The 21,213-nt window shown below is 36.9% G+C and overlaps 1 pseudogene; it reads left to right on the top strand.

Annotated features, from left to right (window-relative positions):
- The first annotated feature begins 14,236 nt into the window (after window positions 1-14,236).
- On the top strand, window positions 14,237-15,195 carry LOC113771642 (annotated as a pseudogene).
- Window positions 15,196-21,213: the final 6,018 nt, after the last annotated feature.

Raw genomic sequence — 21,213 nt, 5'->3', positions numbered from 1 at the left:
TTACTTTGCAAAATAAACACCCACGAGATGTCAATTATTTCATTCTAATTTTACGCAACAATTTTAGAGATAGCAATGAGGACAACAAGGATTGGGGCGCCGCTGAAAGGGGGCAAGGGAGAAGAAAAGAGGGGGCATTTTTCTCCCCCAACTTTAAATGGAGTGAGGGATGGGGAAGGAAACCTCGCACTCCACCCTACCAATAATTTAAATGATATATATATATATATATTTGTGGAATATAAAATAGATAACATAATATGATTATATATATGTAATATGAAATTGTGGTAAAAGAATATAATCATTATTGTTTATTTATTTGGTAAAAGGATTTTTTTTTAATGTTAGATTACCTTTTTTTTATGTAGGGTACGCTGTTTTAAAAAAGGGTTAATATCAGAAACCTCCCTTAAGGTTTCTTCTAATCACACCTAGAACCCCTCATGTTTTCGAAATCACACTTAGCACCCCAGGAATGACAACTTTGGTATCATTGTCAGCTCCTCATTATTTTTGTTCAACTTTTACCCTCCTTGTGAACTCTATTTATGTAGAGTTAATTTCGGAAACCTCCCTTGAGGTTTTCCCTAAATTATGTAAAACTATTATGTAATTATGTAATATTTTTTGTACAAAGTGTAATTCTAATTGAACTATTTGTAAAACTTATCAACACAAATACGATTATTACACATTGGACTAATATGTACACTAACAATTTATCACACTTCTATTGTAACGATGTACAAGAAATTTACATAAAATTACAAAATGTTCAAAAAATGTTACACGATTTAGGGATGGTTGATCTAACAATTGTTCCTATCCCACTCCCTAATATTAAATAGCTATGGAGTTTCCAGTGATGTTGACTTTTGGCAATGGACATAGTGCCATTGCCAAAATTACAATTTCTAAGTGAATAATAACATAATCTAAAAGTAGTTTAAAGATGATGGGAATTCATGAGTATATAGCATTAGCAATCTATTTTTACTTGATAATAGGGTCTCACAATATTAATAACTTACAAACTCCATTCGATTAGGATGCACAAAAAGCTATTTATACTACCTCATTTTCACAAAAATGGAAGAGCAAGTTTATTTACAACTACAACCACATATTGAAACTATTGCTGCCATTATGAGAATCCATAGTCACATTTTTTTTTATCTCCGTTCAGATCAATGTAACATTTTTTAAACAATGTGTAACTTTATGTGAATTATTTGTAAAACTTAATAATAGAAACGCAATCTATTATAAAGATGTACAAGAAGCTTACATAAAATTACAAAATATTCAAAACATGTTACACTGCTCAAGGACGATTTTGTAGTGTTACAAAAGTCGGAGGGATGTGAGTTACATAAATAGAGTTCACAAGGAGGGTAAAAGTGGAACAAAAATAATAAGGGGTTGACAATGATACCAAAGTTATCATTCCAGGGGTGCTAAGTGTGATTTCGAAAATATGAGGGGTGCTAGGTGTGATTAGAAGAAACCTCAAGGGAGGTTTCTGATATTAACCCTTTAAAAAATGACAATGATAATTGATTTAGATTTTATCTGAAATTAAATATGAAGAAATGAATTCACGAAGATCAAAATAATTTTTAAATTGTGTTTCAAGATGAATTTTTGGTTAAAAATTCAGAAGAATGTTTAGTAAATTTATTATCCATATTATACATATATAAATAAAGTCAAATAAAAATAAAAGTGGGCCGTCACCGCCAGGAGCACTTGCAGGGGTGGACACGGGGAAGGTTCCCCACCTCCCCGCAGCTTCATGGATTTTTCCTCTCGACAATGTCGTCGTCGGCGACGTCAAAGGCGAAATTTGCCCCTTTCGGTGGTGGCCCTCTTCTAATAATGGAGTGTGGTCGCTTTTACTTGTCCGTGCAATAATGACAAGTCAAAAGCAAATCATCTGCAAATATCTATATGTATCACCACAGCTGCTTCTAAGTAACCACTTTTGTTTAAAATGATTTGTGGACGTCTAATAATGGAGTAGGTTTAATGGAGGATCAAGGAATCATAAGTAATTAAAAGATTCTGAGTTGAAAACCTTCTCTTAAAAAAAAAAAAGAAAAAAAAAGGAGTAGGTTTAATTTAAACTATCCATTTAATGTTGATGTATACCCAAAGAAAAAAATCTAACTTAAAGAAAATACTCGATAATTTCACTTCAATAGTTTGACAGGAACAATTGCACTGAAGAAAAAAAAGCCTATCCTACAACTGTTATGCACTTTCCAGGAGCAATTACATTAGCATCCATCCTGCCTTTAAAAGTTACTCAGAACCTACCGAAAACAAACTGCGAAACAACTATGCACTTCAACAGCTCCTTCTCAGAAATTCTGGCTGCAATTGACATACAGTTTACTTCCCCTTTTTCAAGGGTCAGAAATTCTTCCCTTTAGTCATCAAAGTCTTTGCCGCACCATTTCCCGCAAATTCTTCCCCTATGTCGTCAAATAATTTGGGATTTTTTTTATTTTAAAAAAAGAATAGGAATATTAACAATCTCTAAGTAGGTTGTAAATTTTACAAATTTTGTAACCGGGCCATGGGTTATTACTCACGAATTAAAGCAACTACTGTAATAATTTTATTGTTAAATGACTAAATTACCCTCATAGCAATGTGGATCTTACTGAATAAAAGTGTGTTTATTAATGCGTGTAAATATACATTCAAATATGCACATATGATAGACGTGCACATACAAGTGCCCTTACACGTAAGGCTGCAAACGAATCGAGCCGCTCGCGAGCGGCTCGAGTCGAGCTCGAGTCGCTCGCGAGCGGCTCGAGTCGAGCTCGAGTCGAGCTCGATATTAATCGAGCTCGAGTCGAGCTCGATATTAATCGGGCTCGAGTCAAACTCGAGCTCGAGCTCGAGCTCAGAATATTAAGCTCGTTAGCTCGCGAGCCGGCTCGCGAGCTTGGGTATATATATATTTTTTTTTATTTTTATTTTTATTTAATAATAAAATTACGTATATTATATATTTTTATTTTTTATTTTTTATTTTCATAGTAAAATTACGTATATATCCTTAATATTTTATTATTTATTTAAAAAAATATTATTTTATTTATTTTTTTAAAAATAAAATAATTATTTTTTATTTTTTTTCGAACTCGAGCTCGAGCTCGGCTCGACTTGATTCGAGTCGAGCTCGAGCTCGAAATTTGCCGGCTCGTCGAGCTCGAGCTCGAGCTCGAGCTTGGTAAAATTTAGTCGAGGCTCGGCTCGATTAGCTCAAAGCTCGACTCGGCTCGGCTCGTTTGCAGCCCTACTTACACGCACATAAGGGTTAATTTGTAATTTAGCTTGCAACAAAAATTTTTCTTATAATATGTGAATAATAACCCTTACCCCATTTATAAATTTCCTATTACTTACCACCTATTTATGAATTTTCACTCTTCTCATTCATTTTTTTTTTCAAATTTTTCCATAAAATTAAAGGGAAATAGTTGGCTTAATTAATTTAGACAATCTAAATCCTGCGTTATAATAGTATAGCAAAAACAACAGTCCATATAAAAAATTATTCATACCAACGCTACCAAAATTGTCCAAATCCTATGCTATAAAAGCATAGCCAAAAAAAAATCCATAAAAACAATCAATTATACCAACAGTTCAGACAATATGATGACCCTCAGGAAATATTTGATTCTTGTTCCACTAACTTCTGTTGAAACTTAAAGAAAATAGCTACATGAAAATGAGATTCTCATTTGGATCTGTTCACACGAGGGAGGTTATAGAATTCAGGAATCACATTACCCAAAAAAAAATCTGACTTAAAGTAAATACTCGATAATTTCACTTCAATGGTTTGACAAGTTTATCCTGCAACTTAAATTTAAAAAAAAAAAAAAAAAAAAAAAAACCTATCCTGCACCGGATTATACACTTTCCAGGAACAATTACATTAGCGTCCATCCTGCCTTTAAAGTTACGCCAACTACCCGAAAATAGGGAACCATACAAGTATCAACTTGATTGACGTACGTTTGGACAGTGAATTTATCCCAAATAATATTTTACTTGCATCATAGACATATTTTTCAATTCACCTTTTTATATTTTGAATCACCTTTTTATCTCACATACATCACATCACAAAAAATATTACAATAATTATTCCAAATAATATTTCAAATAATACCCTATCCAAACAATCAGTAGGCCCTTTTGGAAAGAACATTTGCTCATTCATGGCAAATTGATTGTATGATTCCAGAAAGCTCATTTTAGCAGATAACAAACCCTTTTGCCCCAGTATCTAGAAGATGGCAAACCATACAAGTTATCTACTTGATTGTATCATTTTGTCATTTTATCTCCCTTTCTTAAGTGTCAGAAATTCTGGCTGCTATATAACGGACTATACAGTTTATTATAGCTTTTCCCTTTAGTCATCGAAGTCTTGCCGCACCATTTCCTGGAAATTTCCCCCTACTTCTTGAAGGATAGTTCATTAAGTCATCAACATGGCACAATGAGATCACATCCATCACAATTTTGTAATTGTTGGATTTGTTTCTTATTTCATCAAGTACATACACTATCTCTTCCTGGCACAAAAATCTTTGTTCAATTGTCAGAGTCTTAATTGAATATTTTTGGAATTGCTTCTTACTTCTTAGTAGTGAAATCAAACGAAAATAAAGTACATGCTTTTTCTTTCGGCAGATTCTTGTGGTTCTCAGCTTCTTCAAGATAACTTGGCCTGGAAATTTTGCTTGTCCAAGAATTCAAGGTAAAAGGATATCATATTGGATCTTAATTTTGTAATATTGAAGTTGTTTCTTATTGCTGTCATGTTATATATAGCCTTGCGAGGCACATGATATATATAGACCCCTTCTTTTTCCTTCAACATGGATAGCTCTCTTCATGGTTTTCACATCGTTGGCATTTTTGGGCAAGAATATTGAATTTTATCAAAGTTGCACATTCTTATCAACTTTTGGAGAAGATAAAATGTGAACAGAGGCTGTATATGGGCTGGATCTGGGCCATAATGATATATATATATATATATATATATGTATGTATGTATGTTTTGTTTGTATGTATATATGCATGCAAGCATGTATTTGTGTATATATATTTATTTATATTTATATATTAGCCCAGACATATTCTTATATGTGTAAATTAGCTTAGTCTCCCACATATGTTTGTGAATGTATTAGTTCAATCTCCCCAATTATCATTTTCTTTTTGGATGCTTACTATTAGATCTTGTTGAATCTAAGTCAAAATCCAAGTTTTGGTGTCAATTTTTTGGTATAAGCAAAAGGATAAATACACATATACATACGATGGGAACCAATAGTATTTAAGTTATATTTGTCTCTATCCTAGCATTTAGTAATTGTAATAGGCATTCTTTGAAGAGAGTGTACAGTATTTAATAGATTTTTTTTTTTTGGATTTAAAAGTAGGTGAGAGTTGCAATATACTTTTTGGATTTAAAAATGTGTGCAGTCCTTTGGATATATCTGTAAGTGTAATCGTTTGAATTCCTAACTTGTAGCCAGAGTTGCATCTCATGCTCTGTTGGAGTTCTTCTGTTATAATAGCTTTGCTTGGCACCAACTTCTTGATTCAATTATAATTCATTCATCAAAACTCAATAATACTAACTTTTTGTCTTTTGGCAGAGTTTAGGAGTTCTCAGCTTCTTCAAGTCTTCAAGATAATTTGTCCTAACTTCAAGGTACAATGATGTCACATGGAGTGCTCTGTTCCAACAGAGTTCAGAATGAGATGATCCAAACCTGGACCTAATGACAGGTGCCGAACCTGTGCAATAATAATTACTAAAAAGTCCTAATTACCACTTCAATTAAATAATTATAGAACAAATCCAAGTACTGGAGCAGGGACCCTAGGTGTGCAATGGGTTACTTGATTCACCCTGTTCCCGAAGAGTTTGCTTGATCCGATATACCGGGTTTGTCTATAAAAATACTAATTTTTGCGTATAATGGCAAGTAGGGTCGATTCCACAGGGAGCAGGTAGGAAATTATTTCTTTCCAAATCAGTAGAACAAAATTGGGGGATTTTCAATGGGAGAGAAATAAATAAAATAAAAGTAAAATAAAAATAAAGCGAACTAAGTTCAAAACCAACTCACAAGCACAATTCACTAAAAATAGCAATTAATAAAAGTCTACCCAAAGGATCAACTGCTCAGGCACGGTCCAATTAAATGATCATCGATGCAAAGATATTTCATCCATTTATCACTAGGTTGGTTATAGTTATCAATAAGCTCTGACAACCAGTTCTTCCTTACCTTTTCGACAGTCAAGGTACGACCATTGACTGCTTCCCTAACCAGATAACAACCCTAGGTACGACCATAGGAATTTAATTACCCAATTGCATTAAAGTTAGAAGAACCCAACCCTAACCAATAAACACGCTAAGAGGGTTTATTTAAGCTAGATCCTGCGTTTCCCCATCATAAAACCAATTATGGTGGTTGCCACGGGGTGTTAACTAAATGAACAATTACGGATTCTATTTAATTAACGTGGCAGTAGGCTATTAAATTAAATCAAATACCCGGCCGTTGATATTCAATTAATAAAATACCCATGAACAATTAATTCAGGAAACGCACGAATAGCAATTAATTGGAGGAAATAATGAAGATTCGGTTAGATCTCACAGATATTATGGACCGCGCCTTCGCGTCAACCTTTGGGTAGAGGAGGAAATTAGCCGCTCCTCATCGTGTCAATCCCGCGTGATTTAATTGAATTCATTCAATTATTCGCCGAAGAATTGGGGAAAGGAAGTTAATTGCGGCAACAACGAAGAAGATCCTGCTTTTGCATTCGTTCTAGGACCGCAATCGCAAAGCAAAACAACCAACGCGAATTGCCTCAAAACAAGGGTTACAACCCAGCAGTCAAATCCGTACAAGACAAAAGCTAAAGGGGAGAAAATTACGTCCTTCCCGAAAGAGAACAAAAGGAAACTTAAAGCTCAAAATCCAATTGCGGCTGACGGAAAGCGAAAGAAGAGAAAAAGCGTCTGACCGCTGACAAACGTAGGAAAAGAAAACTAAGCCTAAAAAAGTAGATGATGTCTGAATCTTCCTTCTTTTCCTTTTGTATATCCGCCGCCCAAGAAAGTCAAGCAGAAGCCCACGGACGTCTGGCCCTTTTCTTGCTTTTCAATTGAAGCCTTTGGAGTTTTAATCCTGTGCTCCTCGCGGTTCACGTGGACCAGGGTCCGGCTTTAGGTTTCGTCCGCCTTCTAAGGCGTGGCCACGCCCTGGGACGACAAGTCTTCTGGAAATTTTCCCCGCGAGATCATTTTTAATGCCGATCACCTATAATTCATACCAATGTGAAATATGAGTTAGACCTCAGTACTTAGCACAGTAAATAGCCAAAATTAGGCCGAAATAACACTGCAAAATGTGCCAAATAACTGTTCTATCACCTAACTAATACTACTAACAAAACTAGACCCAGGTACAGGATGGATCTATAGGAGTAAATTGATCCTGTCGAGTGTCGAAACATATACGGATCTTGGCCTTAATCTGATAACTTAGAAGCTTTTACGTAAAATCTTAAATTTTTATAAAAGTTTTCTTACATCAAATGCATATCAATTTTTTTTGTTATAAAAAAAAAAGATGCATATCAGTTTCATTTACTAAAATGCTTAATTGAATCAGCATAATTGGACAACTTCATGTTTATATGGTCTTCTTTCTACCAAATTAAATGTTTTACAGCACGTCATGAGTTTATGTACGTATGGGATGAGGAGAGTAGTCTACTGTAGTACTGTAGCATCCTTCCTTTCATTTTTTTTTTCAAAAAAGCAAAAGGAAAAAAAGGAAAAATTGTTGACATATTTTTATCTGGGTAGGGTGTTTTGAGACATTTTCTTCTTCTTCTTCTTCTTTTGGAGGGAAAAAAAATGTTTGTGAGCCATTTTTATCCTGACATTTTTTAGGGTATAGCTCCTATTATCCTGTTTCGTTTAGATCTTTAAATTGATGTACTCAAAATTAAAAATAATGAAATAAAAAATTGCCCAAGGTATCTAACTCAAAGAATAAAGAAGTAGGTTTTCGTGCACAGTTCTTCTTTTCTTTTCTTTTCTTTTTTTTTTTTGGACTAACAAAGAACATGCATTTTCTTGATGATTTTTTATTTTTTAACAGATGAATCATGCACTTAAATGAAAAATAGTTAGCTGCATCAAGTGGGTTAAAGTTGCACCACAAAATTAATGGTTCTTAGAGATATTTTGTACCTATGATGTGGGTTTTTACCTAACAATTTATGCCAACTCTCACTCAGAACCCCATAAAGATTGGAATAAATCATTACATAGGAAAAGTATTTGGGAATTAAATATTACATAAGAAGAGTATTTCTACTAACTCAATAGTAGAGAATCCGTAGGGTAATGTATAGAAGTGTTCGGCGAAATTAATGAAACACCGAAATTTGTGGGTTTAGATATTCTACGATCAATTCAGTGCTTCAAAAAATAGGTTTTCTTCTAAGTTTTTCAAAATCAATCTTCAAACGTTTTTGTCATTTCTCCAAACATTGAATGAACTATTCAGTCAGAAGAATTCTAGATTAGCTAATAGCTGAACAATTATTGAATTGAGTGAAAAACATTTTCTTTTTCTGGTTATTAATCTTTACTAAACAATCTGTTGACTAAGTTCCGCTGGCAACTTTTGATGTTCTCTTCAATTTTAATTTTCGGATTTGCTTCAATTTGCTTTATGCACCTAAGGTTGAATGACAGGTGTCGAACCTGTGCAATAATAAATACCTGCTAAAATAAAATATAATTTCTGTAGATAGTGATAAGTAGGGTCGAATCCACAGGGACTGGGGATAATTTATTTCTTTTAGAGTCCGAAGTATGGGGGGGGGTTTTTGGAGAATATAAAATAACTAATTAACTAACTAATAAAACAACTAATAGAAATAAATAGAAATTAATCAATAACCAATATGACTCTAGCCAAAGGTACAACTTTTCAGATACGGTCCATGCAACTGATCATCGACGCAAAGATAATTCAATTACTCATTAATAGATTGGTTATAGTTGCCATACACGCGATGAACAACCAGCCTTTCCTTAATTTCTCGATAGTTAAGGTACGACCGTTAACTATTTCTCTAACCAAGAAATAACCCTAGGTACGACCATAGGATTTAATTACTTGACTGCATTAATAATTAGAAAAGTATAACCCTAACCAACAAACACGCTACGAGGGTTTGTTTAAGTTAGATCATATGTTTCCCTAACATGAAACCAATCACGCTAGTCGCCACTGGTATTAATCGATAGAACAATTACGGATTCAATCAATTAATATGACAGTAGATTATTAGATTAATTCGAATATCGGGCCCTTGACATTCAAATAACAAAACAATCATAAACAATTAAATCAGGAAACGTACAAATACCAATAAATAAAAGAAATAAATAAAATAATTAGATCTCACAGATGTTCGGAACCGAGTTCTCAAATTGACCTTCGACTAGAAAAAATGAATTAGTTCATCTTCATGGAGGAAATCCCATGCAAAATTACAGAAGTAATTATTCTAAAATAAAGCTATGTTTCCGTCCTCCCCCTAGAAGAAAACGGCAAGGCTATATATAAAGTAATGAATACGAAGGAACTAGCTAGAAACAAAAACAAAACGAAGCTCTCCTATTCTAAAACAAAAACTACTTCTTGTCTCGTGGTCCCCACGAATAAGGAACAAGCCACAAAGACTAATGCCTTTCTTCTCCTCTGTACGTTTGTTTCCTTAAAGCCAAAAGAAATGACTCAATGCTATCTATCTAGTGGTCCCCACCGAATTGAGAGTCCAAAGGCCAAAGAATTGGAGCTCTGCGAAGTCCTTGATTTTAGTTTCCTCTTCATAGGAAAACTTCTAATGAGCAAAAGAGATGCAATCCGTCTGTGGCACCTTGTGGGCCCGGGTTTGTGAAGCTCTTTGGAGTCTCCCACGTGTGGAGCAATTTTCCTCAATAGGTCCTCCTTTTTAGTATATTTCAGTACAACTTCCCTGTAGATAGGTCCAAATACCAAATATAAATATATATTAACAATTTAAACAATATTTGGGAAGGACAAAGGGGGAAATTAACAATAAACTTACTAACAATTAGCACCCTATCAATTCCCCCCACACCTGAACCATGCTTGCCCTCAAGCATGAGAACAGCAATTGAACACCAAAATTTGACAATGGCTATTGCTCCAACTACCGTATTGCCAAGACACCAAGAAAATCATATATCAAGCGACACAGGTCAAGATCCAAGAAAAATCACCCCGGTTAGCATCTAAACTACCAACTCCTCCAATTTAAAGCAAACTAATCTAAGACAAAGGAATGGTTGTTCACATCTATCAGCAAATGGTCCAGCTATTAACCAAAATCTCGACATTAAGATCACAAACCGGCAAGCTGACTTATTCACATACTAACACAATCTTTACTTCACTTTTTTTTTTCCTTTTTGTTTTTTCATTTTTCATTTTTTTTCTTTTTTCTTTTTGAGTAACAAAAGACTTAATCTATAGCCATTAGAGCCTTTTGACGCGAACTCCAACATTTGACAGATGAAGGAGCCCAGTTACTCAGCTCCAATCGCTACGGGACCACGCACTTATAGTAACTACTACCTTTTGACGCGAGAATCGACACTTTAGGTGAAGATCCCCGGTTACTCAATAGTAATCACTAGCGGAGTACAGTCAACTTTTATTTACAATCATATAGCACAATAACTAAAAATAGCACAAAAAATAACAGCCGCCAGCCTTAAATTTCCAAACATGGAGAACTAAAATTAATAACTGGACCAATTCACATGAAAAATGCCAACAATCATTCCCTATGTCTAGAAAAGTTAACCAAAAATTAGAAAAGTCAAACAATTACTGATATTCACCAGAGAGACGTTCCTGAACTCAATCCCATTAACTTGATATCTTTTTATTACTAAAACTCGGCAATATCAGAATTAGAGACAAAAATCCAACATCAAACCTGGTATTCAAATAAGAACTGACCACTAGGAAAAAAAGAAAAGAAAATAAACGAAAAAGAGATAAATATCAAACTAAAAACAAAGGAAAAACACCTAAAAATCAAAAATTGAAAATATTAGCACCCAAACAAACCCCCCACACCTAAATCACACATTGCCCTCAATGTGATAAATAAACAGTAATAGTAAGCAAAAGAGCAACGGTACTTCTCTGAAATCACGGGGACCATGGCGGGGCCACAGCAGTGGGTGAGGCGGGAAATGGTTGAGTTGGGTTGGGATAGGCTAAGGTCGAGAGGTTCCGGACCTAGAAGAGAACTTTGATCTCACCATTGTCGCTAACAGGTAGCCCAATCAACAGAAACAAAATTGCCAACATATAGAGGAACAAGTAAATGCAGATCAGTAGAAATCAATATCCTCTAGTGAAGTCAACAATCAACCCAATAAGCACAGGTATCTCCCAATTCAAAAGGGTAGTGCACAATAAATGGCCCACCAAATTAGCAATTTAAAGCCCTGAGCAATTTACGCCCAACAATTCAATCAGTACCAGAAAACCACCCCAAACAATGTAACAGTTAAACTCCATGGGCAAAGGACGTCCAACCAATTTCACTCAAGCAAACTAGGAGCAATGCGAGTGATTAAACAAAGCAACAAATTTCAGCAATTGGACACATATCCACCCAAAATCCCAACAAATGCAACAGAAGCTCCTAAATAGTTCAACGGGAAGGGGGAAAATCAAGCAAACCACTTCCTGTTTTTATCCAACAAGAAACCCACCAAAAAGGCACAAATTCCAGCAAATGAGGGTTCAGGGGAATACTAAACGAGGGGGAAATTTCAATACCTCCACCTGTCAATTTTTGACAGGTGGTGATGGCGCGTGGGGTAGCGATGGGTGGCGCAGCAAGGACGGCAGCAACGGCACTGCGTTGGCGGTGAAGAGAGAGAGAGGCGCAGGCATGCAGCGTGGCTCTATAGAGGCGCGCGGAGGCAGTCATGCAAGGTGAGAGAGGAACGCGTGATGGCGCGTTTATCCAACAAGAAACCCACCAAAAAGGCACAAATTCCAGCAAATGAGGGTTCAGGGGAATACTAAACGAGGGGGAAATTTCAATACCTCCACCTGTCAATTTTTGACAGGTGGTGATGGCGCGTGGGGTAGCGATGGGTGGCGCAGCAAGGACGGCAGCAACGGCACTGCGTTGGCGGTGAAGAGAGAGAGAGGCGCAGGCATGCAGCGTGGCTCTATAGAGGCGCGCGGAGGCAGTCATGCAAGGTGAGAGAGGAACGCGTGATGGCGCGTCAGCTACTGGAGGGGAGAGTGGTGGCGTGCGCGTTGGGCAGATGGCTCGCGATGGGGGAAGGCCTTTGGAGCTAGTGGTGAGCTGGTGAGGTGGTGGTGGGCTGCATGGACTGGCGGTGGAGCTCGGAGCTTGGGCGAACTGGTGGTGGCACGAGCTCAGGAGGCAGCGGCGAGCTTGGAGTTGCGCGCAGAGATGTGGTGAGCTGGCGAAGAGGCGGTGGGCGAAGCTTCGTGCGCGCGAGCAGCGCGCGACGGCGGCCAGGAGGCGCGTAGTAGGGAGGAATCCACAGGGATTGGGGATAATTTATTTCTTTTAGAGTCTGAAGTATGGGGGGATTTTTGGAGAATATAAAATAACTAATTAACTAACTAATAAAACAACTAATATAAATTAATAGAAATTAATCAATAACCAATATGACTTTAGCCAAAAGTACAACTTTTCAGACACGGTCCATGCAACTGATCATCGACGCAAAGATAATTCAATTACTCATTAATAGATTGGTTATAGTTGCCATACACGCGATGAACAACCAGCCTTTCCTTAATTTCTCGATAGTTAAGGAACGACCGTTAACTATTTCTCTAACCAAGAAATAACCCTAAGTACGACCATAGGATTTAATTACTTGACTGCATTAATAATTAGAAAAACCCAACCCTAACCAACAAACACGCTACGAGGGTTTGTTTAACTTAGATCATACGTTTCCCTAACATGAAACCAATCACGCTAGTCGCCACTGGTATTAATCGATAGAACAATTACGGATTCAATCAATTAATATGACAGTAGATTATTAGATTAATTCGAATATCGGGCCCTTGACATTCAAATAACAAAACAATCATAAACAATTAAATCAGGAAACGTACAAATACCAATAAATAAAAGAAATAAATAAAATAATTAGATCTCACAGATGTTCGGAACCGAGTCCTCAAATTGACCTTCGACTAGAAAAAATGAATTAGTTCATCTTCATGGAGGAAATCCCATGCAAAATTGCAGAAGTAATTATTCTAAAACAAAACTATGTTTCCGTCCTCCCCCTAGAAGAAAACGGCAAAGCTATATATAAAGTAATAAATACGAAGGAACTAGCTAGAAGCAAAAACAAAACGAAGCTCTCCTATTCTAAAACAAAAACTACTTCTTGCCTCGTGGTCCCCACGAATAAGGAACAAGCCACAAAGACTAATGTCTTTCTTCTCCTCTGTACGTTTGTTTCCTTAAAGCCAAAAGAAATGACTCAATACTATCTATCTAGTGGTCCCCACCGAATTGAGAGTCCAAAGGCCAAAGAATTGGAGCTCTGCGAAGTCCTTGATTTTAGTTTCCTCTTCATAGGAAAACTTCTAATCAGCAAAAGAGATGCAATCCGTCTGTGGCACCTTGTGGGCCCGGGTTTGTGAAGCTCTTTGGAGTCTCCCACGTGTGGAGCAATTTTCCTCAACAGGTCCTCCTTTTTAGTATATTTCAGTTCAACTTCCCTGTAGATAGGTCCAAATACCAAAGATAAGTATATATTAACAATTTAAACAATATTTGGCAAGGACAAAGGGGAAAATTAACAATAAAATTACTAACAATTAGCACCCTATCATTGATATATTTTTATATTGTAGATGATACAATTATTTGGGAAAGCTCTGGTAGAAAAGACGGCAGAATTGATTGTAGTAGATTACATGAGAAGGAGTGACGCAGACAACAGGCAATCGCTGAAAGCAATTGGCAAGAATTGAGTTGCAAAGTATCTGACATAGAAGAGGAAGTGAATAGAGAAGAAATGTCAGGTAGAAAGAAAAGGAAACGTGAAGTTGACAGTTGGTTGAAGGAAGTTAAAAAATTAAGCCCTGAAATTGATGCATTGGAAACAAAAGGATCATCTTGGAGGCTTCCACTAAAGGAGGATCCTGTAGGAAAGCTGCAACTTCAGGTGAAAGAACTTGTTGATCAAAGCCGTCATTTCGATGGGCTTGTGCTCGATAATTATGACAACATCGGGGAGCCATGCCTGCCAGCCAAATTGTTTGGAGTAAAATTCGAGGAAGCTAAGCAGAGAATTTGGCCATGCTTGGTGGCTAATAACATATCAAGCATTGGGATTTATGGTATGGGTGGAGTTGGTAAGACCACACTGGCAAAGCACATCAAGTACCATCTCTCAGAAAAACCCAGTTATCAAGTGCTTTGGGTTACAGTATCTCAAGACTTCAGTGTCACCAGTTTGCAGGATAAGATTGCTAATGTCTTAGGCATTCGTCATCTATCAAGTAGGAACGAGGAAGAAGTCAGGGCAGATATATTGCGTGGGGCATTCAGCAAAATGAAGAGATTAGTAGTGCTCATATTGGATGATGTTTGGGAAGAATTTGTTTAGACAGGGTAGGGATTCCTCTTCATCCAAGCAAGTGCAGATTGATTTTGACTACACGCTCACGGAAAGTGTGCGACAGGATACAATGCCAAAGAAAATTTGATTTGCAAACTTTGAACACAGACGAAGCTTGGGATTTATTCAAGTATAAATTTGGTAGCGAGACCTTGCTTCATGGAGGTTTGGAAAATATTGCCAAGTCTATTGTGGGAAGGTGTGGTGGTTTGCCTCTTGGTATTATCACAGTGGCTGGAAGCATGAGGGGTGTGAGCGACATTTGTGAGTGGAGAAATGCATTGGAACAATTGAAAACATGCTCAATCGGGTATCATGAGATGGAACGAGATGTATTTCCCATCCTGGAATAGAGTTTCAATCGCTTGAATGAATGTCAAAGAAATTGCTTCTTGTATTGCTGTCTTTATCCAGAAGATAGTGAAATAGAAAAAAAGGAACTAATAGACCTGTTTATTGGGGCAGAGATGATGTCAAAACGGGAATCATGGTCAAAAGCATTTGATCAAGGTCAAACGATATTAAACAAACTGCTAATAGTTTGCTTGCTGGAAGAAAGTAACGATTTCATTGGGGATGACTGTGTGAAGATGCATGATTTGGTCAGAGACATGGCATTAAGGATCACGCATGGAAACTCCAAACCAAAGAGGAGGAGACGTGTACCACGATTCTTGGTGAAAAGCTTAAGACAGAAATATTTGAAAGTAATACAGGAAGAATGGACAGAAGATCTCCATGCAGTCTCCTTGCATTCAGTTTCATGTGACAGTGCAGAAATAGAAATTCCACCAGCCTGGTCACCACATTGTCCTAAGCTCTCAACCTTGCTTCTTTCTCAGGTTTCCATACAAGAAATCCCAGATTCATTCTTTCGGCACATGTGTGGACTTAAAGTTTTGAATCTATCTCAGTGCTATGGTATAACAGAGCTGCCTAATTCTGTTTCAGACTTCGTGAATCTCACTGCTTTGATTTTGAAGAAATGCATACGCCTCCGATCTGTGCCACCACTGAGAAAGCTCAAGCAATTGAGGGATTTGGACCCATCATTCACTGAGATTGAGGATTTACCTGAAGGTTGGGAGTCACTGGTCAACCTCGAAAGGCTTAACTTGGACGGGTGTGGGGCTTTAAGTCAAAAGATAATATCAAAGGGGACATTTTCCCAATTGCACCGTCTTCAACTGCTATTATTGCTACCCTATGGTAGGGTACAAGTTAATGATCCAATAGTATTGAACCAATTAGAAAGTTTTAGAGGACGTTTGTCTTTTACGGACTTCTGTAAAATTACTCGGTGGCCAAAATACTATACTGTTTATGTCAATGACAGGTTAACTGAGGATCCGTTTTATGAATTTGATGATTATGAGGACCAGCAACAATTGCAGTTCTATTAGTGTAAGCTTGGTACAGAATCGAACGATCTGCCAGATGATATGGAACGTCTGATAATCAAGGATTGTGAGGGCATGGGCATTAGGTGCTTGTCAGATGTTTTTAGGAATTTTATAAATTTAAGCCACTTATCCAGATTGGAAATTATGGATTGGGTTGGAATAGAGTTCCTCTGGCAATTGTCCTCTGCTTCTCCACGTGATCAGACGGAAGACTCATCTTTTAGTCCACTCCATGGTCTCGAAAAGCTACGCTTCTCCAGGTTGCCAAATCTGGTTGGTCTTTTTTACGGAGAATCAGAACCATCATATTTGTTTCCAGCTGGCACCTTTTCTTCCCTTAGAGAATTGTGGATTTCTGGATGTCACAACATGAAGCATCTATTCACAGTGCAGTTGCTGCAGAACCTTCAAAATCTTAATGAATTATGCGTTAACTATTGTGAAGGACTGGAGGAGATAGCAGCAGATGGCCATGGAGTAGGACGAGGAGGAGGAGAAGACAGCCAATTGACTTCAAGTGGAGCCACCGCCACTGTCATCCTTCCAAAATTAAAGTCGTTGTTTCTGTGTTGGCTGCCACGACTGAATAACATTTGCAAGGCAACCATGATCTGCGATTTGAGAAGATTACAATAGAGCATTGTCCGAAGTAAAAAAGGCTGCCTTTGTTTCTTCCTACCATCAACGGACAACCATTTCCTCCCAGCACTCTTCGTAAAGTGGTGGGAGATAAAGAAGGGTGGGAATCATTAGAGTGGGACAATCCTAGTGTCAAAAATGCCCTTGACCCATTTTTTTCCACACTATGGTCGGAAAATTGAAGACCACTTGTTTGATCAAAATCCTGACTGATTCTCATGTACGTGTTTTCTCCCCTTTCTTTGAGGTTTTTTTCCCCCCAAAATGATCTACTTCTCCACTAGCATAGAATTTGCTATTGTGTAGGAATTGATATTAATACTTTCCGTATTGAGCTCAAGGTTTTTTTTTTTTTTTAACTCTCTTGAGGTGCAGAACTGCTAACACCTTTTGAGTTGTTCTGATGGGAAAATAGATTTAAGTACATTAGTTTCTCTTTCTTTCTTATTTATTTTTGAGTTCAACGTCGTTATAAATTTCTTTATGTTATTTTCTTTTTTCATTTTAAGCTATTGCATGTTCTCTGTCTTTCTCCTATTTCTAGTGAGGCTCAAGTTTTCTTCTACTGACAACCTTCCTTATAATACTGAACTACGAACTGCGCCATTTCTTTTATTCATCCATACAATCTGCTGCATACAGCTTTTTAATATTTTTAATATTTTCTTATTTCTATAAATTTAAATATTTTATTTTCTATCTCTTTCCTCCTTCTTGTTTGTTTCTGAATTTAGTGTTAAATTAGATGTGATATAAATGTGCATTCATATGTTAAATTAGATGTGATATAAATTCATAATTATTTACGCCTCAATATTTTTCTCTCATAAACTCTGAAATTGGGCCTTGTTTGAAAAGTTTTTGGTCAAGTTTGTCTGTTACAAAATTTTTAACAATTTTATCTACAGTAATCTCAAAAAAACTTCTCAAAATTTTTAAACTATACACTTTAAAATATTAAAAAATTTACACACTTCAAAAAAATTTTCTACAACTTCTATAGTAAAGTACAGTAAAATTTTAAACAAACACTCAAAAAACTCACTTGCCAAACGAGGCCTAGGTTTAACCTTTAAAGGAAAATCTTAAACCCTTTATCCAAAGGAAATGTAGTAAGTTCCTGGGCTCAACTGCAATAAACGCCATCAGCTATTTGTCTACTTTTTGGGTTTGTGGGCTATTGGTGAATTGCTAAAGAGCAGCATCTTTTAGGAAACTATAAAACAATTAATCAAATGGTTTAGCCCCAAGGCCCAAACAGAGTAAGTTTCTGTTTGCCCAATCATAACTCCATGGTTCTAGGCAAATCCATGTTCTCAAATGAACTGGAATTTGAACTTCCAGGCACCAAATTTAAGGAAACAATTCCACAAAAAAGGTGTAGGATTTCAGAATATTCATCTTCAATTACAAATTTTAACTGTCCTATCTCACATTTATTTTTGTATTTTAACAAATATTTTTTTTGAATCATATTATTGCAGTCCAATCCCATGAAAGTTATTGGCATGTTATTGATGACTGGACATCCCAAAGCTGACAAGAATTAAATTGTATCTAGTTTCCAAATTAAATTGTGAAATTTTTAATCAAAATAAGCTTTCATTTCCATTATGCCCTGAAAAAATGCAAGTGCCAAAAGTACTTTTGTCAGATATCTTTCAAATACATTCTCGCTATGATTCACTGATAACATCCTCCTCCTCTCCTTGTCCAATTAACAATGATGTAGGAATATTTTATAGTAAACAATTTGATTGAGGGGTCTAGTTTGCTGCAAATTTGCACCTGATTCGAGAATTGTTTGCTCCGTTCTTGATAGATGACATATATGTGTTGGAAGGCCATGGATATGATGCTGCGCATCATTGGGAAGGCTACAACAACAGAAAGGGCTATAGAGCTACCGGTGAACATAGGGACAAGATACTTCAGTCTGGGATCTGATGTGCAATTGCTGGCTAGGAACCTGAAGGCATTGACTTGCAGAGCATCTGACGTAACGGAGACAGTGGAAAGAGCCGAACCGTCCAGGCGAAAGAAAAGGAAAACAGAGGTTACAAATTGGCTTGAAGAAGTGGACAATTTAGAGAATGAATCCATTGCGTTGCAGAGAAGGGCACATGATAGGGTATAATTTGTTAGCAATTTTATTACTAATTTCTCCTTTTATCCCTGCCTAATAGTGCTTTAATTGTTAATATCTACTTATATTTGGCATTTGGATCCAATTTCAGGGTGTGGAACTAAAACATGCTAAAAAGGAGAAACCATCTTGAGAAAAAGTCTCCAAGCGTTTCCACAAGCCTGGCCCACGCTGTACTGGAACCGGATTGCGCTTCCTTTTTGGCTGATTAGGAGTGTTTTGGAGTATTGAAGTTTTTGACTATCAAGAGGAAACTAAAAAGGAGGGATTTCGGAAAAGCTCCAGGACTTTGGCTTTCAATTTCGGCGGGGACCACGAAGCTGGTGAAAGGCATTTAGTCATTTGGGCTCTTAAAAGAAAGAGACGTACAAAGGCTTGAAACAAGAAGCAATTCGGCAGGCTTGTTCCTAATTCGTGGGGACCATCGGAGATAGCATTAGACATCTTTCTTTTGGCTTTAAAGAGGGAACAAACGTAGAGGAGCTCTTATCGCGAGTTTTAGGATAGTTTTAGTTTTTCTTTCTTTATCCTTGTCTGGCTCACGCCAACTGTTCGACAATATTTCCCAACGGAAAAATACCTTTTACTCTTGCTTTCTAGTGAAAAAAAACAGAATGCCTTTGCACTCAATTAATTTGCGTGGTAATTTAATTATGCGGCGTGGCTAAACCTTTCATCTAGTCAAGGGTCAACTCGACGGCGCAGTCCCGAAAATCTGTGGGATCTAATTAATTTTCACGCGTTTCTCGATTTATTAATATTTGCACGTTGTCTACCTGAACTTTCATGGTTTTATTTTATTAATTGGATATCAAGGGCCTGATGTTCAGTGTGATTTATTAATCTCCTGCCAAGTTAGTCAATTAAATCCGTAATTGTTTGATTGATTAACATAGTGGCAACTGGCATATTTACACATTAGGGGAACGTGCAATCTAATTTAAATAACCCTCGTAACGTGTTATTGATTGGGGTTAGGTTTTTCTAGTTCTTAATGCGATTGAAAAATTAATTCCTACGGTCGTACCTAGGAGTATTTTCTGGTTAGGGGTAATTAATGGTCGTACCTTGGTTATCAATAAATTAAGGGAAAATTCATCGTCAGAGTTCGTCGGCGACTATAACTATCCTATTAATAAATTGAGTGAACTTCTCTTGCATCAATGATCGGATAAATGGACTGTGTCTGAGTAGTTTTGTCCTTGGCTAGAATTTATATATTCTTGATTTAATTCCTACTATATTTGTGCTAGTTAGTTATTTATTTTTAGTGAAATTGTTTAATTGTTTTTTATTTCATTCCGGTAAAATCCCCCCTTACTAATTGGAATTTAGAAAGAGACAAATATTTCCAGTCCCTGAGGAGACGACCCTATGTGCCACTGTCTACTATTTAGTAAATTTTGTCAACTAATTAATTCTGGTATATTGGATTAAGCAAACTCTTCGGAAACAGGGTGAATCAAGTAATCCATTGCACACCTAGAGTCCCTGCTCCAGTACCTAGGATTAATTATTGCCTGCATTTAGTGGTAGTTAGGATATTATTATTAGGGTAAAATACACGGAACCCCCTTTTGGTTTCGCGAAAAGACACCTTACCCCCCTATCGTTTAGAAACCTACATATAAACACCCTAAACTTCATAACTAAAGTGGAAATTGACTTTTTAACTGGCTGAGTTACCGGTTGTAGGTCGAATACGGCGTGGTGGGTGGGTGCTGACCTGATCATTGACTTTTTACCGACTTTTAAACTAAAGTGCGTATGTATTCTTGCACTCGCCCTACTTATTTCTGAGTTATCGGTAAGATCGTGAATCTGAGTTGAAAATGGCATGGGATTATGCTGCCTTGATCATTCAACATTTAAGTGTCAGCACAATGTGACGTTCTATCATTAAATCAAACAGAACATAGGCAACCATTCCCCTACTGCCAATATTCCCATCTCCCTTTCCTCCAACCTTCTGGGGCCAAAAGGCAGCCGAAGGTAGTAGATCCTTATAAATGGTCAAAATTGAAAGCAAAAGAACTGGAAAGCTGGGTGGACTGGAATATTGGAGGAGCTCAGATAGGGAAGCATGAGAGTGAAGGCTGGCAATTTACATTTCAGCAGGTAGTTCATCATGCCTGGACAGCGAGGAATGATTTCTGCCATACAGGCAACCGAAGGAAGATGCA

This window comes from Coffea eugenioides, chromosome 5, assembly GCF_003713205.1.
Source record: "Coffea eugenioides isolate CCC68of chromosome 5, Ceug_1.0, whole genome shotgun sequence".
NCBI lineage: Eukaryota > Viridiplantae > Streptophyta > Magnoliopsida > Gentianales > Rubiaceae > Coffea > Coffea eugenioides.
This window is presented reverse-complemented; position numbering and strand designations above follow the sequence as displayed.